Consider the following 19,487-nt stretch of genomic DNA (forward strand, 5'->3'; position numbering starts at 1 on the left):
TACTTCTTCTGAATCTTTACCATCCTTTCCATTAGGCCACAGTCATCGTAACAGCCAGCTGCGAAGCACTAAAAGGATGAAAAGGCCATACTTTGTGCTCAAGTATATTCATGATTCTTCAATTTTTCATGTCCCGTTTAGTTATTCAATTCAGGTTGTGTATAAGTAAGAATATAATTAGCATTTCCGGCAGTAAACAATTATTTGGAACACTATCTCTCTTTGACAGTAGTTAACAATTTTAACTAATCGCAATCTGAAAATACATTCCGTGCCGATAGTTCGAACGAGCCAGACGTGTGTGCTGTGTCTCATCGCGGGTGTTGTTCGGAGTGCGAGTTCATTGTGTGGTGCCACTACGGATCCAAGGCGATCACTGTCGGCGAGCGAAGTAGCTGCTTCTGGCGACGCCAGTAAAGAGCTGCTGTACCTACAGCAGCAGCACAGATAAGTGGCAGATTTTGTTTTATTGTTCTCCTTTGAGCGGGACCGATTGAAATCAATTGAATTAGTTTTTTCTTATTTTTTTTCTGATTTGCTAATAGTTTTAAGAGTATAAGACAGAATTGTCCTTCCACCTCGGGTGAGAATGGAAGCAGAGACTATGGAGGCGGTGAGCCACCAAAGAGGTTCGCACACGGTTTTACCAGGCATCTTCGCTGGCCCTGGGTTTACTTTCGGCAAGCGGAAGCCTAGATTTTCTGGCATCAAACGAGACTTGACGCGTCGTTTTACGAAGCTTGAATTCAATCAAATCACAGAAACAAGCTACGCATCACCGCACCTACATACCAGGTGGGAATGAAATTTGGCGACAGGGCGTACAACATTGAATATTTAGTTTTGTCCTCGCGGGAGGTCGAAAGAAGTGTGATCAAACGAGTTGACTTGGAAGATGTGCTTGCAGGGAAAGGTCGCTTAAGAATGCTCGCAATCTACCGTGGATATCCTGGACTGCAAGAATTGCATCAGCAACCACAGTAGATGGAAAAGGTATATGCTAAGTCAGGCTCGCTTCGGACGTTCGCCGGTCGATGCTCCCAAAGTAGATATCGAGAATATGTTGTTTCGGTGCGTTTGTTTGTACCAAGGGTATTTAATTGTACCAACTGCAAACAATTAGGTCACACTGCCGAGTTTTGTGACAACAAACCACTTAGTGGTAAATGTTTCCAAAGACATCGGGAGGATACCTGCCAGCAACAAGCCACAAAATGTGCTTATTGTGGTTTGGATCCTGCCCATGGTTTGCAAGATTGCCCGGTGTACAAACGACGCACCCAAAAAGTGAAGCGCTCGTTGGTACAGCGCTCCAAGCAGTCTTATGCGGAAATGGTTAAAGCGCAAGACACATCCGCCACAGCCACCGCAAAGACTGCTTTTTCAGCTGCCGTTCAAGTAAGTGACTATTATGATTCCATCTCCATTGATGAATCGGACTCCTGACGCAGCCGACATGGATGATTCTTCGAGGTACACGCGCCCGAAAAGAGGAAGCAAACCGTCTTCCCTGGGATCGCGCCGAAAGAAAACAAAAGTCATCCATAAAGCGCTTGGCAAAATCTGAAGGTAATGGGGATTACTTAAAATCCTGAAGCAACCAGTCTTCACTGCAGATCCCTGCTGCTCTAAGACATTCCCGCCATTGCCTAAAACCGATGTTCCTAAGAAACATCCGGCTAGGATTATCAATGAAAAGGAAAATGCTACTCGCACTTCCGAAAGAGAATCTCGTCCAAGTGAGGATTGATATCCTTAAGGACCTCGTGGACCGCTTTTTGAATCTTTCAATATTCCGGATTCATTGAGGCCAATCATTGACCTCTTTATTCCAACAGTAGAAAGTTATCTGAAGCAATTGACTGTTTCATGGCCCCTTCTTGCAGAAATTGTATCTTTCGATGGATAATACGGCCATACAAGATACAATCACTGTGCTGCAGTGGAACTGTCATAGTCTAAAAAATAAATTGGACGTGTTCAAGTTTTTGATTCGCAAATCCGATTGTGATGTATTTGCTCTCTGTGAAACATGGCTTTCTTCTGAAGATGAAATCAACTACGATTTTAACATTATTCGCCAAGATCAGGATGATCATTATGGTGGCGTTCTTTTGGGGATCAAAAAATGCTACTCCTTCTACAGAATTCCCATTCCGACTGTTCCCGGCTTAGAAATCGTCGCATGCCAAGTAAATGTGAAGAATAAAGATCTTTGCATAGCTTCAGTGTACATTCCTCCAAATGCCTCTATTAATCGTCGACATTTTTGGAGCGCAGTCTCCTCCTATCATCTCCAGTATTGATATTGGGTGATATGAACGCACATGGTATTGGATGGGGCGAAACGTATGACGATTATAGAGCGCCTATTTTCTATGATTTGTGTGACGATTTCAATTTGAATATTTTGAACACTGGTGAAGTAACTCGAATAGGACCAAATGGTCAACAAAGCCGTATTGATCTGTCTTTATGTTCTAATTCACTATCGTTAGATTGCACGTGGAAGGTTATCCAAGATCCCCACGGTAGTGACCATATGCCGATAGCCACCACCATTAAAAGTGGCTATCAAGAATCTGAGCCAGTTAATGTTCCTTTCGATCTGACGAAGAACATTGACTGGCAAAAATTTGCATCGGCGGTAAAAATTGGTATTGAATCAACTGATATTCTTCCGCCACTGGATGAGTATCGATTCCTTACCGAATTGATTAAAAAAAGCGCACTGGAAGCTCAGAAACGACGCGTTCCAAGTACATCTGTCATAAGAAGACCAGCCACTCCTGGATGGGATGATGAATGTACTAAGTTGTATTCTGAGAAATCTGATGCCTTCAAGGCCTTTCGTAAACACGGAAGGTCCGAGCTTTTTGAAAAGTATTTGAGGCTTGAAAGAAAGCGCAAAAATCTTCTCAAGGCAAAAAACGTAGCTACTGGCGACGTTTTGTCGAGGGACTATCACGAGAAACCTCAATGACAACACTTTGGAAAACGGCCCGCAACATGCGGAACCGCATTTCCACCAATGAGAGTGAAGAATACTCCAATCGATGGATATTCAACTTCGCAAAAAAGGTCTGTCCAGATTCCGTACCAGCAGAACCGCTATTTCGAGAATCAGTCACTGATCCCGGTTCTTTGGCTCAAAAGCCTGGGAAACCAGCGTCTAATCACAATTCATACCGACCGATTGCCATGCTATCATGCATGAGAAAATTATTGGAGAAAATGATCCTTTCAAGAGTCGACCATTGGGTCGAAGAAAATGCATTGCTTTCAAATACTCAGTTTGGATTTCGAAAAGGGAAAGGAACAAACGATTGTCTAGCGTTGCTTTCTTCAGATATACAACTGCAACAAGGAGCAATTGGCTTCAGTATTCTTGGATATTAAGGGCGCTTTTGATTCAGTTTCCATAGAAGTACTGTCAGACAATCTGCACAGTAGTGGATTACCCGTTATTTTGAACAATTTCTTGTACAATTTGTTGTCAGAAAAACAAATGAATTTCACACTCGGCACTCTGACAACTTCCAGAAATAGCTACATGGGCCTTCCCCAAGGATCATGTTTAAGTCCCTTGCTTTATAATTTCTATGTTAAAGATATTGACAATTGTTTGGAAGGACAATGCACGCTCAGACAACTTGCAGATGATGCCGTGGTCTCTCTAAGAGGTCCAAGTGCAGCTGTCTTGCAAGGACCATTACAAGTACCCTGGATAATCTGACTGTTTGGGCCAGACATTTGGGGATCGAGTTTTCACCGCAAAAACTCAGTTGGTTGTGTTTACTAAGAAGCGGTACCCTGCTCAACTGAAACTAAAGCTGTTGAATGATGACATCAACCAATCTTTATCTTCTAAATACCTTGGGGTCGTGTTTGATTCTAAATGCACCTGGAGACTTCATATTGAGTATTTGATAGAGAAAATGCCGGAAAGGATCCATTCTCCACGTTCTATCTCCGGAACATGGTGGGGTGCTCACCGGAAGACCTCATCAAACTCTATAGAACGACTATTCTCTCTGTTTTAGAGTACGGCTCCTTCTGCTTCCTCTCAGCAGCTGATTGCCACCTTATCAAATTGGAACGAATTCAATATCGTTGTTTGCGTATTGCCCTTGGCTGTATGCATTCAACGCATAACATGAGCCTGGAGGTGCTTGCTGGAGTCACTCCTTTAAAGCACCGTTACTGGGAGCTCTCATTAAGAATACTAATCAAATGTGGAACAAGTAACACACTTGTCTTACACAACTTCGATAATATGCTTGAACTGGTTCATCGGTCAAGATTCTTAAGAGTTTATCTCAACTACATATCGTCAGATCTTTGTCTTCCATGTTATACTCCCCCTCGAGTTGACTTCACCAATGACAGTTTCTCAATTGAATACGATCTGTCCATGAAACACGCTATTCAAGGAATACCAGATCATCTTCGAAATCTTTCAATTCCTCCATTTTTCTGAAAAATATGAACATGTCAATTGCAACAACAGATATTTCACTGATGGTTCTCGCATTAACGGATCCACTGGCTTTGGTGTTTTCAATGTAACTTCAACCACCTTCCGAAAAACTTCAGGAACCGTGTTCGGTTTATGTTTGCTGAGCTGGCAGCAATTAACTTCGCTTTGGGGATAATTTTCAATCAGCCCGTAGACCATTATTTCATCTTCTCGGATAGTCTTAGTTCTATCGAGGGCACTCCGGTCGATGAAACCTGTTAAGCTTACGCATCTTACTTTCTTACAAACATAAGAGAGCAGATGCGTGTTTTGATCGAAAGATCATTCAAGATTACCTTTGTTTGGGTCCCTTCTCACTGCTCAATCTACGGCAATGAGAAGGCAGACTCTGCTAGCAAAAGGTGGGCGCACAGGAAGGTGAGGTTTATGATAGACAATTCTCGAGCAACGAGTTTTCCCATTAGTCCGTCAGAGTACTCTTCAAAGTTGGCAAAGAAATTGGACACACAACGAACTTGGACGGTGGCTATTTTCTATAGTTCCAAAAGTTTCTGGGCGAGCGTGGTTCAGAGGTGAGGACTTAAGTCGAGGCTTCATTCGCGTGATGTCGAGACTTATGTCCAATCACTATTCACTAAACGCACATCTGTACAGAATAAACCTTGTCGATAGCAACTTATGTAGGTGCGGAGCCGGTTATGATGACATCGATCACGTAGTTTGGTTCTGCTCGGAAAACGACGTCTCCAGAGAGCAATTATTGGATACCCTAGTGGCCCGAGGTAAACAACCCTTCCAGGAGATAAGAGGTGTTTTGGGGGATCGTGATGTGGTCTATATGCAAGCCATTTATAGTTTTCTTTGTTCCTCTGACATAAAAGTCTAATACTTTTGTTTTTTTTTTTCTTTTCTTCAAAGTTTTTTTTTTGTTTTGTCTCTGTCTGTCTGTCCCGTAGAGCGCCGTAGCTCTGGCCGTCCGGAAGATGCTCCCATTCGAACCATTCTTCGAGCACGACGACACACCACATCGTCCCCGACGCCAAATGACCGGATGAGCTGCTGAAATTCCTTGATTATGATGATTCCCTGATTCCCGAATCCTAATCCCCGTCCATCCTTAAACATTGTAAACCTAACCTCGAGTCACCACGAGTACGTTGGCTTATTTCCCTCTCTTACTAATTTAATAATAAGATTATGTCGATTGTACATATCTCAAAGAAACGTGGCTCCGTAAAGTGTTATACACGCCTGAGCCTACCAAATAAACGAAATTGGAAAAAAAAAAAATCTGAAAATACTATTATAAGCATTTATTTATTAAACAATATGAGAAGTGGCATTAGTAGCAGAAACTTCACTTGGCAATTGAATAAGGTTGTTTGAAGGTACGAAAATGCGTTTTGTAGAGTTTGTTTTTTCACCTTTTTGGTTCTATAGTGCATGAAAAATAAACATCAACAGTTATCACGTGCTGGAAGAGGCATGTTTGGTATCATTTTGGCGCGCAATGTTTGTTTGGTGAAATATGACAGCTAGTACGCATGACGCCATGAATGACACCTAGCGCCACCAAACGACGTATTGCCACAGTCAGTATTCTAATGTACTTTGATTTACACAGCTTTTTGAGTAAAATTTGTTCTGGCCTGGATGTCTGTTATCTGTGTAAAAAGTGAGTGAGAACTTTTCTTGTAAAAAAATGTATTTTGGCCATAATTTGGAAGCCCATAGACCGATGGAGCCAATTTTCAATACGAAACAATGGTACACGATTCCGCGTCAAATGCAACTTGTTGCGAGCAAATCGGTTAGGATAAGTGCCTGAAAAATGAGTGACATTTTTTCGCGATTTTTCTATTGAAAAATGTATTTTGGCCATAACTTCCGAGCCCATAGTCCGATCCGGCCAATTTTCAACAGGAAACAATGGGATAGGATTGTGCGTCGAATGCAATCTGTTGCGGAAAATCGGTTAAGGATAAGTGCCTGAAAAATGAGTGACATTTTTTGTGAACAGACACACACCCACATAAACACACAGACATCACCTCAATTCGTCGAACTGAGTCGATTGGTATATAACACTATGGGTCTCCGGGCCTCCTATAAAAAGTTCATTTTTAGAGCGAACATATAGCCTTTACGTATACTTTGTATACGAGAAAGGCAAAAATGAATTTTGGCCATAACTTCGAAACCCATAGTTCGATTGGGCCAATTTTCAATACGAAACAATTGGGCAAGATTCTACGTCGAATGAAACTTGTTGCGAGTAAATCAGCTGGGAGTAAGTGCCTAAAAAGTGAGTGAGCATTTTTCTTATAAAAAAATATATTTTGGCCATAATTCCGAATCCCATAGTCCGATTGGGCCAATTTTCAATACGAAACAATGGGACAAGATTCCGCGTCGAATGCAACTTGTTGCGAGCAAATCGGTTAAGCATAAGTGCCTAAAAAATGAGTGAGAATTTTGTACGTGTTTCTCATGTGAAAAAGTGGATTTTGGCCATAACTTCGAAACCCATAGTCCGATCTGTCCAATTTTCAATACGAAACAATGGGACATGATTCTGCGTTGAATGAAACTTGTTGCGAGTAAATCAGCTAAGAGTAAGTGTCTAAAAAGTGAGTGAGATTTTATGTTGTAAAAAAATATATTTTGGCCATAACTCCGAAGCCCATAGTCCGATTCGGCCAATTTTCAATACGAAACAATGGGACAAGATTCCGCGTCGAATGCAACTTGTTGCGAGCAAATCGGATAATGATAAGTGCCTGAAAAATGAGTGAGATTACTTTGCGCACACACATACACACACACATACACACACACATACACACAGACATCACTTCAATTCGTCGAGCTGAGTCGATCGGTATATAACACTATGGGTCTCCGGGACTCCTATAAAAAGTTCGTTTTTGGAGCGAACATATAGCCTTTACGTATACTTTGTATACGAGAAAGGCAAAAAGCTTATTGAAGAGAACCAATCATTAGTATCAAACATCAACGAGTTAAAGGAAGAAAGAAAAACATACGCAGAAAACCTAAAAACTGAGATGAAAAAGCAATCAAAGTTAAACCAGTACAAAGAAGAATTAAAAAGTTCCGTTCATGGAAACGAAAAAAAAGTGAATCAAATGGAAAAAAATTACCAAGAAATGCAGGAAAAGTGTGATCAACTACTGACTGGATACAAGGAAGAAAAACAAAGAAGAAAGTTAGCGGAAAAGGAGATTGAAAAGCTTCAACAAAACTTGCAGTAAACTTGAAAATCTATTAAAGTTGTATGGACACAAATCTGCCCCTAAACATACAAGGAGTCAGGAAAATACCCTACTTTCCCCTCCAAGGAAGAAGAAAGGAGTTGGCAAAATGCAACCATGCGAAGTGGACGACTATGTCAACTCAGAAGCAGAACAATCCGATTATTCTACCAACCAAGATGAAGATGGGGTCCTGAAGTCGAAATCACATCCAATGAGACCATAAACAACACTAAATACTCAATAGTACACCGTAATCACACCAAAAACAACCTCAAACATAGCACAACCTACACATAACCTGACAAATAGTGAAAATTGTATGGTCTCTTGGAATGTACGGGGACTACGGAGAAGAAGAACTGAATTAAAATTGCTTATGAATACAACCAACCCCCAAGTGATATGCCTTCAAGAAACAATGTGTAAAAACGATTATCAATCTTGCATAAGTAAGTATAAAACATACCATCGACCAAGGCCAGATGGTGCGAGGTCAGCAGGCGGGGTAATAACAGCAGTAAAAGAAGACATCGATAGTGAATCCATTGATATAAACACAAGCTTAGAAGCAGTTGCTGTAAAAGTAGGCGCACCGATCAATGCGAATATACTGAATATATATCTACCTCCCGGAAACGGATTCAAAAGAATAAGATCTTTGATCTGCTGTCTCAGATCTCTAAGCCTTTCATATTGGTAGGAGACCTCAAGGCTCAGCATCCGCTTTGGGGATCCAGCGAAAATCAGTCAGTGAGGGCAAAATCATAGAGTTAGTTATTGACGAAGAAAACCTCGTTCTTCTCAACAATGGTGAAAATACTTATGTAAACAGCAATACAGGAATGGGATCATGCATCGACATCTGCTGTTGCTCAGACCAATTAGCAGGCTCTCTAGAGCTAACAGTCTCTAATGACTCCCATGTAAATGACCACATTCCACTAATCTTATCAATGCCATACATGTTACAGGAAAAAAAATGCCTACCAAAGTGGAAAATCGAAGAAGCCGACTGGGAGAAATACAGAAACACTATCGAAATCTCCTACAGAGATGACGTAACCGAGCAGATAGAATTTATATCAAGACAGATAATAAAAGCAGCCGAACAATCAATTCCAAAAACGAAAGGGATTGTCAGAAAAACAGGTACCCTGGTGGAATAATGAAGTAGCTTCTGCAGTGAAAGCGAGAAGAAAGGCCCTCCGAAATTAGCAAAGAAGTAATAGAGTATCCCCAAATCACAATCATACACAAGACTTTCGGGAATCAAATATCAAAGCACAAGAGATTATCATGAAGGCAAAAAAGAAATCATGGGACGGCTTTGTTCAAAAATTTAACGTGCATACACCAGCAAAAGAGTTTTGGAACAACTACAGCAAAATTCAAGGAAAATATAAATCCTCACATATCAGAGAAATCGAACTAAACAACCAACGAGCAACTAACAACCAGAGCATCGTTGATAGCCTGGCCAAACACTTTGGACAAATATCCAGTGACAAAGAATATACACACGCATTTCGGACATTTAAAAACACCATCGAAAAATCTCCGCCAACAATCAACCAGGATGACAGAGCTGAATATAATACGGTATTTTCCAAAAATGAGTTGGAAGAAGTGATGAATTGACTGAAAGGGTCCTTCCCTGGTCCAGACGGAATCCATTATGCCATGATTACTAACCTCCCAATAGAATACAAAAATCTTCTTCTGAAAACCTATAACGGACTATGGGAAAGTTCAATTTATCCAGAAATCTGGACTAAATCAATAGTAGTTCCCATATACAAGGCAAAAGGAGAAAGGAACTGTCCAGGAAACTACAGGCCAATCTATTTGAATAGCTGCCTCGGAAAGATTTTTGAGAGAATGATCAATATCGGCTTATGCACATAATTGAAGAACGTAAGCTTATCAATGAACACCAGTTTGCATTCCGAAAAGGAAAATCCACCTCAGATTATCTAGCTCTATTTGACACCACAGTTAGAGAAGCTATGCATAAAAACTTCTTACACAGGCGATCTTCTTGGACATCAGAAAGGCATACGATACAACCTGGCGTAGGCTGATATTGAACAGGATCAGCGAATGAAAAATTGGTGGAAACCTTACCAAGTACATTCAAAAAATGCTGGAAAAAAGAACTTTCAGAGTTAAAGCAAACGGTACGCTCTCCAAAGAAACTGAAATGGAGAACGGTCTATGCCAAGGATCAGTTATAAGCGTCACTCTATTCCTGATTGCAATTGACACCATATGCTTGGGCCTTCCATCAGGCGTCAAAGCTCTTCTTTTCGCTGATGATGTGGTGCTCATTGCCACTGATACCAACCAAAAGAATCTTTCCAAAACACTCCAATCAGCGCTCAAATGGGTTGAAACATGGGAACAACGCACCGGTTTCAAAATATCAACAGAAAAATGCGCAACAGTAGTGTTCAAGAATTCCAGATCTAGAAAGCAAAAGAGCCAAAGACTAAAAATAAACTGCGAACCTATTCTAGAAAAATCTTGTTTTGAACCAGAGACTGGTGATATTTGCAACAAAGGAAAACAACAATAATCGATGCCCCTCTAACGAAGAAACAGAAGAAGTAAGCAGCAATAGTTCAGGAGAATTATGGAATCAGACTTTAACAATTGAACCGAATACAATAAGATCCAGGAGCAGAAAAATCATTGAAGACATTGAAGCCAACATCCCGGCAACCAGACCTCTCTACACTCCGACCAGTGCACCATGGCAAAGAAAAAAGATAGTAGTGGATAATAGCATCCTGAGCGCTAGCAGAAATGGGAAGAACAATATCGAGCTGAGGAAATTACTCACGCAACGACTCCACACTAAATATAGGTTCCACTCAGCAATTTACACCGATGGATCAAAAACTGACTCCAGAACGGGTTTAAGTATTATCGTAGACGGAAACATAATACGTAAAAGAACTCATAATCAAATAAGCATTTACAATGTCGAATGCATGGCAATAATAGAAGCCCTGCGCTGGATATCTAACCAAGAAAGAGTAGGCTCTTACATAATATGCACTGATCAACAGACTCGAGAAAAAAAAGATAAAATCCATTCTCAAGGATAAAATCATCAACTTGTATAACGACTTAATATCAAATTGAACATTTATCACTTTCTGCTGGATCCCAAGTCACATAGGCATTCCCGGAAACGAAAAAGCTGATAAGGAAGCCAAGCAGGCCCTAAAATTGAACACCGTCACGCACGAAGTAGTGGATCAGAAAGAAATAAAAACGATCATCAAATCCAATATGACCAAAAATGGCAAATGGAATGGAATCTATCCGAGACAACAAACTAAGGGAATGCAAAAACACAATCATTCCATACAGAGAGGTATTCACAGGAAATCGCAGAGACGACATCGTACTTACTAAGGTTACGAATAGGCCACACATCTTACTCACGCATATATTTTGGATAAAACAGACCCACCAAAATGCTCAAAATGCAACCAAGTTCTAACTATCAAACATATAATAGTCAATTGCCCAGGATACGATGCCGAACGTAGAAAAATTGGACTTCAACCGAACATTAGAGAGGCATTGGCCGATGACAGTGACCAAGAAATGAAAGTGCTAAACTTCTTCAAAGAAATTGCGCTGATTGTTTCTATATGACTCGAAGGATAACAACAGTAATATGTAGTCACGGACATCGAGAACTAGGAGGTCAACACATATCTCACCAGCCTGCATGAGCGGAAATTATCAAGTAGCATGAAAACTCTCCAAAATCACCTTGAGATCTAGAAAAACGAAAATTCAACCACCGGAAGAAACCAACGAATATTCAAAACAAGTGCAATTAAATTACAAAGTGATCTATAATATATAACAATTAACAAACTCTGCATGTGCCAGAAATCACCCAGACTCGAATAACTATTTAAAGAGTCTTTAATTAAATAAAAAAAAAATGAATCAGTGCACCATGCGTCTCCATATGCTTGTATGCTTATACGTCAAACATGTTCAAAGCTTGTTGACATAAAAAGCAATTAATCTCCAAAAGTAATGAAATTACGAACTTGGTGTCCTCGTCAAAGTTTTTCTGGAGAGCTTTTGCTTCAACTTTTGCGAAGACATATACCTTGCATGTTGTAAAGTGGAAAATATCTTACTTTTTTAACTTTTTCCCTTGATCCCAAATGGATTGATTGAGAAATGGATTTTTGAAAGAATTCGTTTTTTGTAGAAATTGCCTGAAAAATTTCCGCATGATTTATTTGAGGAATTGAAATATTTTCAGAGGAGTTGTCCAGGGTCCAGAGCAACTTTATAACGAAACTCCCAAGGGATTTCTTAAGGAGTTTTTGAGAAATTCTCCAATCGCAGTGGTATTTCCCGTGGATTTTCTGGGGGAAGAAGAACTTATGAGTGAATTGCCTGAGGAAGTCTCAGGCGAAACTCTGTTTCAATACTTCCTTAATAATACAGAAGAAACCCTCAAAGCAATTTTTTGAGGAACTATCAAAGGATTTTCCAAAGTAATTTTAAAATTTTAAATTTTGTTTCTTCCGTTACAGATGTGGAACATTGTCAAGAATGTCAATAATGTGAATAGCAGTATCGTTTTTATTTAAGCACACACACCGTTAAGACCGTTACAAATGTTTAATAAAAATTATGTCTTACTGGTCTCCGATTTGCAATAAGAGGGGTATTGAAGAAATAATTATAAAAGCGAAAAAAATCGAAAAACTCCTTGGATTTGTTAAAGAATGTTTTGAATATCCAAAAAAAATAGTCACACTTCTTTTTGTTGCTCTCTTAAATAATATTTTTGGGCAAAAAATCCAAAGGGGGATTTTTTTAAATATTTTCTTCGGCCCTTTTGTATTCACTATCCTCGGCCAAACCGCGAGTTTTTCGGGTCCCCAAAACTAACATTATTGTGTAATAATCATGAAACAATGCACAATGGGGAAAATGTTGCATGTTTCGGGCAAAATTCAATAACTCAAAAGGCCGCTGAATGAAAATTGTGACCAAGAACTTTTCTTAAACAAAATTTTCCCAGGAATCGAATGGGGGTAATTTCGGAACCGGCACGCCATTCCTAATAGGACTTTTTGGACGTTTTTCCCCAACTTCCCCCAGAACTTTAGTATTATGAACGGAATGCATCCGTTATAAGCAATTTACGGCATATTTATGATTGAATCTGAATGATTAGAATATTGTTGGATAAGCGCAGTGTTATTTTATCTGGAGAGTATGTTAGTTTTAGGGGAATATGGGGTAAAATAGTCTTATATAATATATACATACAAATGGATTTCTGTCTGTCTGTTTGATCATAATAGACTCGGAAACTACTGAACTATTCGGCGCGCAGACTAGTATGTAGGGGTTTTTGGAGTAGAGAAGATTTTTATGATGCTTGGAAACCCCTCCCCCTTCTGAATGGAGGGGCTTCCACATAAATAAAAAAAATACAGCAGAACTCGAGGACTAATCAAGTAAATGCAACCAAAGTTGGCGTGTTAAGGTTTCTGAAGTCAAGAAATGTTTCTGTGGTGATTCGTGATCCCTCCCCCTTCTGGAAGGAGGGGCTCTCATATAAATGAAACATAAATGTCAGCATAATTCCGAAACTGATCAAGCAAATGTAACCAAATTTGGCAAGTGATGGATATAATAGGCAAGAAATGTTTCCGTGGTAGTTCGTAACCCCTCCCCTTTCTGCAAGAAGGGGGGGGGGTTTCATACTAATGGAATCGAAATTTCCACATAACTCAAAAACTAATCAAGCAAATGGAACCAAATTTGGTATGTGAAGGTTTTTGAAGTCAGAAAATGTTTCTTTGGTGGTTCGTGACTCCTCCCCCTTCTGTAGGGGGGGGGGGGCTGCCATACAAATGAAACATAAATCTCTGCATAATTCGGAAACTAATCGTGCAAATTGAACCAAATTTAGCATGTAAGGGTTTTTGAAGGCAAGAAATATTTCTGTGGTGGTTGGTGACCCCTTCCACCTCTGGAACGGGAGAAGGGGCGTCATACAAATGAAACAGGAGTTTCCGCATAACTCGAGAACTAATCAAGCAAATGGGATCAATTTCAGCATGTAAACGTCTGTGAAAAATGAATTGGCTGTGGAAAATCACAGAAGAGTGATAGGTCACCACTTTCTACAGCAAAACTGTTGGCTTTGCAGGAAAAATATCAGGGGTAAAGTTTGAATATACTCTGAAGATCCTGATATCCGAAACCTTGGGAAGATTTCGCTTCTGAGAACATGCAAATGAATCTGTGTGTTGAATACGAGATGCTCAATGTACTACAAATCGTTCTGGAGTTCAGCTCACGGTATCTATCAGATCAATCGAGGCTTTTACCAATGTCCTCATCGTCGGTATTCGACCAATTTGGTTTTATAAGCATATACGCATCTTGCAAAATCAATTTTCTTGAATAAGGGATGCTCAAGGTACTCCAAAACGATCTGGAGTTCAGCCCACGGTATCTTTTAGAGCATTCAAGGCTTTTGCAATGTTCTCATCGTCGGTATTCAACTAACCTAGTTCAGTAAGCACATACGCGTCACGCATACTCTATTTTCTAGAATACGAGATGCTCATGGTACTCCAACGTTCTGGAGTTCAGCTAACGATATCTACCGGATTAATCAAGGCTTTTACAATGTCCTCATTGTCGGTATACTCCTAAAATTCTCTTGAGTTTAGTTCATAGTATCTTCCAGATCAATCAAGGCTTTCGCAATATCCTCATTATTGGTATTTACCCAATCCTGTGTAATAGGCATATGATCCTTATTTCCAAGAACATGAGATCCAATGTCCAAGGTGCTCCAATATAATCTTGAGTCAGGATGCACAATGACAATAAGGTTAACCTGCGATTTGTTCTGCGTACGCAGACTTGGATGATCAAGTACAATCAAACTTCCATGAGCCAATGTTTTATGACTCGATATCGACTAATGGAAGCAAATTATGCCATATTAAAAAATATTTTCTAGGTTACTGTGATGGTTCCTTCAAACAGCTCTCCAAGGATTTTCTCTTCCACATCTCGATATTTCCATTTGTCGATGATCTCTTCAATATCGACTCATGGAGGTTTGAGTGTAGTTCAATCGTTATGGGTTTTCAAGACGTTTTATTGAACCTTAAAGGTCTGTAGTAGTTTGTATGAATAATGATTGAAGTGGAACCAACTCAATGAACCAACTGGGATATCATATCATACACTATTCATTAGTTGTTTTATTGGATAGATCACACATTGGATAGATCACCTTAGTTGGTTTATTGGATAGATTTAGCATACGCTGCGATCTCTATATTTGTATCTGATTTGCTAAAACCAGAATGGAAGAGCAAAAGCCCAAGTTAGGAGAGATGATTGATTTGAACAACTGTATTTTACTTGCAATATTTAATTTGTTTTTCAGCCGACAGAGAAGTCCATACTTCTTGGCTATGTTCTTGATGACATTGATTAGTTCAATTTCAATTTATCATCAATGATCATGCCAAGATAGTGGAACTGTTCCGATCTCCATCTCACTGTACATATATCCATCTCATCGCTAAACAAAGAAATAAGGGACCAAATTCGTCGCTTCTTTTTGTCAACATGCGTGCTCACTGCTGAAAAAAAATCACAGAAATAATAAACAAACTAAATTTCTTTCCATTGCTTTGTTTTTTATGGGATGGAAATAGGAGCTATGAGATGAAGTGGCAAACCGTTCCCCTATTTAACTTCTCTTACGCGGTGTCTTGTCATCATTTTTCACCGAGGCATTATCAATTGAACGATTTCGCGAAATAATCATATACTTTGAGTTACTAATATCCAATTTTAACTGATTGTACTTCTACCATCTACTTAAATAATGCAAATCTGCATTCAAGTGTTCAATCGCATCTTCTTAGTCTTTAGCTGCAATGAATAACATTTGTATGAGAGCCTCCCCTTCCAGCAGGGAGAGGGGTCACAAACCACCAAAGAAACATATCCTGACTTCAAAAAACTTCACATACCACATTTGGTTCCATTTGCTTGATTAGTTTTTTAGTTATATGAAAATTTCGATTTAATTTGTATGGGATCCTCCCGCCTTCCTTCCATGGAGGGGGGTTACAAACTACCAAGGAAGCATTTCTTGTCTATTATATCCACCACATGCCAATTTTGGTTCTATTTGCTTGATTAGTTTCCGAATTATGCAGAAATTTTAATTTCTTTTGTATGAGAGCCTCCCCTTCCAGAAGAGGGAGGGGTCACGAACCACCACAGAAATATTTCCAAACTTCAAAAACCTTCACATACCAAATTTGGTTCCATTTGCTTGATTAGTTTATGAGTTATGTGTAATTTTCGATTTCATTAGTATGAGCCCCCCCCCCCTCCTTGCAGACAGGGGAGGGCTCACGAACTACCACGGAAACATTTCTTGCCTATTATATCCACCACTTGCCAAATTTGGTTACATTTGCTTGATCAGTTTCGGAATTATGCTGACATTTATGTTTCATTTATATGAGAGCCCCCCCCCCCTTCCAGAAGGGGGAGGGATCACGAATCACCGCAGAAACATTTCTTGACTTCAAAAACCTTGACATGCCAACTTTGGTTGCATTTGCTTGATTAGTCCTCGAGTTATGCTGTAATTTTTTTTATTTATGTGGAAGCCCCCCTATTCAGAAGGGGGAGGGGTCTCCAAACATCATAAAAACCTTCTCGACTCCAAAAACCCCTACATACTAGTTTTCGCGCCGAATGGTTCAGTAGTTTCCGAGTCTATAATGATCAGAAAGACAGACAGAAATCCATTTATATGTATATATTATATAAGACTATTTTACCCCATATTCCCCTAAAACTAACATACTCTCCAGATAAAATAACACTGCGCTTACCCAACAATATTCTAATCATTCAGATTCAATCATAAATATGCCGTAAACTGCTTATAACGGCTGCATTCCGTTCATAATACTAAACTTCTGGGGGAAGTTGGGGAAAAACGTCCAAAAAGTCTTATTAGGAATGGCGTGCCGCATCCGAAATTACCCCCATTCGATTCCTGGGAAAATTTTGTTTAAGAAAAGTTCTTGGTCACAATTTTCGTTCAGCGGCCTTTTGAGTTATTGAATTTTGCCCGAAACATGCAACATTTTCCCCATTGTGCAATGTGTTGGAATCGTGATTTCGTTTCCGTAACGCTTCATGGTAAATAAGCCTTCCAAATAAACGATAGATTAAATTGAAATAAAAAAAAAAAAAACAGGGAAGAGTACATTTTTGAGATTGACTATCACAGTAGTATTTGGAAAAAATACTAAAAAGAAATTGAAAAAAGAAATAAATATTTAAATTTTAAGCTGCCCAATATAATGAGTAAGCCATGCACTTGTGTCTGCCAAACAGATCAATGCCAAAAAAAAAGTTTGCTTTTACCAAATGGATTAAATCTCTCGAATAAATTTGCGGAATCTCCCATATAATTCCATTTTAAACTAATATGCTCTTCATCATGATGGCCTACTGCTTCGAGTGTTGTTATTATTGAGAATCCTACCCCACTAGCATTAAAGTATTTATTATGGTTTTATAGTACACTTGAAGAATAAATTCCTTTATCTAAAGCGTAATAAGTCTGTAACTGTTACTCGGGCACATGTGCAAAAAAAAATCTAATAAAAATACAAGAAGTATGTGAAGAAGTCTCGTGCGAGAAATGCTTAGTGACCTCGAAAATAATTTAGAGAATCATAAAAATATTCTAAAATACAACATTTTTTTAAATTTTTTATTAACGAGGCTTTCAGCCCGAGGCTGGCTCGTCTCGTAAATACAACAAACTCTAGCCTAGCAACTAAGGGTACATAAAGAATACAGCGATTCAAACCACATCCAAAAGAAATTTCTATGTGTAATTAAAGTAGAGAATAAGTTTGAAAACTGTTGAAATCTGTCAAGAACAACAGTTTCAGAGTAGAGAAAAAATTGAAAAAATGCTAGAACTCCAATCAATCCAAAAAAACATCAAAGAAAACATTTGAAAAAAAAAATTGGTCCTTTGAATAGAATTCTTTTTATTAACAACAGGCCTTCCGGAATCCAATCCATTTCGAGGGGTGTACTCATTGCTTCATTGACGCTGAAGATCCTAAACGAGCAAAAACAAAACCGTGTAAAAAACCTGGGTGTACTTCTCAACTGAACATCTTTCAGATGTTCATACAAACTTCGGTTTTGAATTGCAAATCTGCGATCTATTTTTTTTTTTAATTTCTTCACTACCGATCATGAGGGGTCCCAAATTGCATTTTTCCATTTCTGGGTTTGTTGAAAAACAGAATCAAAATCAATTGGAAAACAACGAAAATAAAGGAGAAACATAAATGCAGCGACGGGTGCCACGCGGTTCAAAACTTCTGCTATCTGATAGATGTGGGTTGGTTCGTTCGAGCTACATCTCGATGTTTTGAGTGGCAAAAGGATTGAAAACCTGACATAGGATCAGCAAATGGAGCAGTTACTTGACGGAACGATCTGTAAAACGTAGTTTACAATTAGGCATACCTAATGAGAAAAACTTTGAAAACATTAGTCCGTGATTTTTTTTAGAAAAATTTGAATTTCGAATCCTTTTCATAGTCTCGTTCTTTAGTCCCATAATAAATATGCAGGCTCAGGATTTGGAAGTTTCTTGACAAAACATAGAATTATAAATAGCATCCCCCAAAAAGGGGTTTTCCGGAATAATTTCCGACACAAATAACCCTCGAAGGGACAAACACAAAACCAGCTTCCCCCAGCATCAGCGCAGACCCTCCCAGAAGCGATGATTCGGTATGAATAATTTACAACACCTTGGTCCACATAAGTGCTCTGACGTATTGTGATGTACATCTCTGTCAGAATTAGCTTCAAAATATGGTTTAGCTACCTTGCTGGACTTTTCAAGTTCGTGTGTTTTGTATGTGTGCGGACTCACCTTGCGGAATGCGTAAAGCTTGTTGAGATAAATTACGTTCATTTGATGAGGCTTGCCAGCAACCAACTAATGGGATTGTGAAAATGGCATGTTGCGTGTTATTATTGAAATGAGTAATCGCTTAGGTTGTAATTTCCGCTGTGGGAGCAATTATGACGCAGTGATGACGTCAATTATACGTTTACTACATTTGGCATATGGTCTTTGGGTAAGACTACCAAACCAGTTCGGCCAAATTTCATTAAACTTCTCTTCGATTTGTGACCATTCACTCAGACGTGAAATTCGATATTTTGCGATGAATTACCTATTTGCTGGAAAATTTATTCTGAAAATTCGAACCATTAGTCATTATAGTATTATGTTAACAGCAACAATTATTTTGATTCCATATATTTCAAATACCTAGAAACGTGGCAGTAGTACATTTCTATATTTGTTTGGACTAAGAAATTGGGATTCTGTAAATTGTGAAAAATAGATGGAAAAGAGAGTAATTCTCGAAGTAGCTGAAAGTGGCGCCTGGAAATCGTTCGTGATATACGTAGTAAAGCTTTTTAGAGGATGTTGTCTTTCTTTTATATTTGACCCACAGACAAATTGTACACCTTAAAAAAACTTTTTCTATTAACTTTGCAAAATTGCAACTGCGTACCGTTTATTCAACCCGCAAAACAATTATGCAATCAGTGACATGATT

General features: G+C 39.1%; 1 protein-coding gene across 1 annotated transcript in view; it reads left to right on the forward strand.

Annotated features, from left to right (window-relative positions):
• The window catches only part of LOC134210839 (cyclic nucleotide-gated cation channel beta-1), a 264,073-nt gene that overhangs the window by 183,520 nt on the left and 61,066 nt on the right, over nt 1–19,487 (forward strand). The gene's annotated exons all lie outside the window — the stretch shown is intronic.

This window comes from Armigeres subalbatus, chromosome 2 (assembly GCF_024139115.2).
Source record: "Armigeres subalbatus isolate Guangzhou_Male chromosome 2, GZ_Asu_2, whole genome shotgun sequence".
Lineage (NCBI taxonomy): Eukaryota > Metazoa > Arthropoda > Insecta > Diptera > Culicidae > Armigeres > Armigeres subalbatus.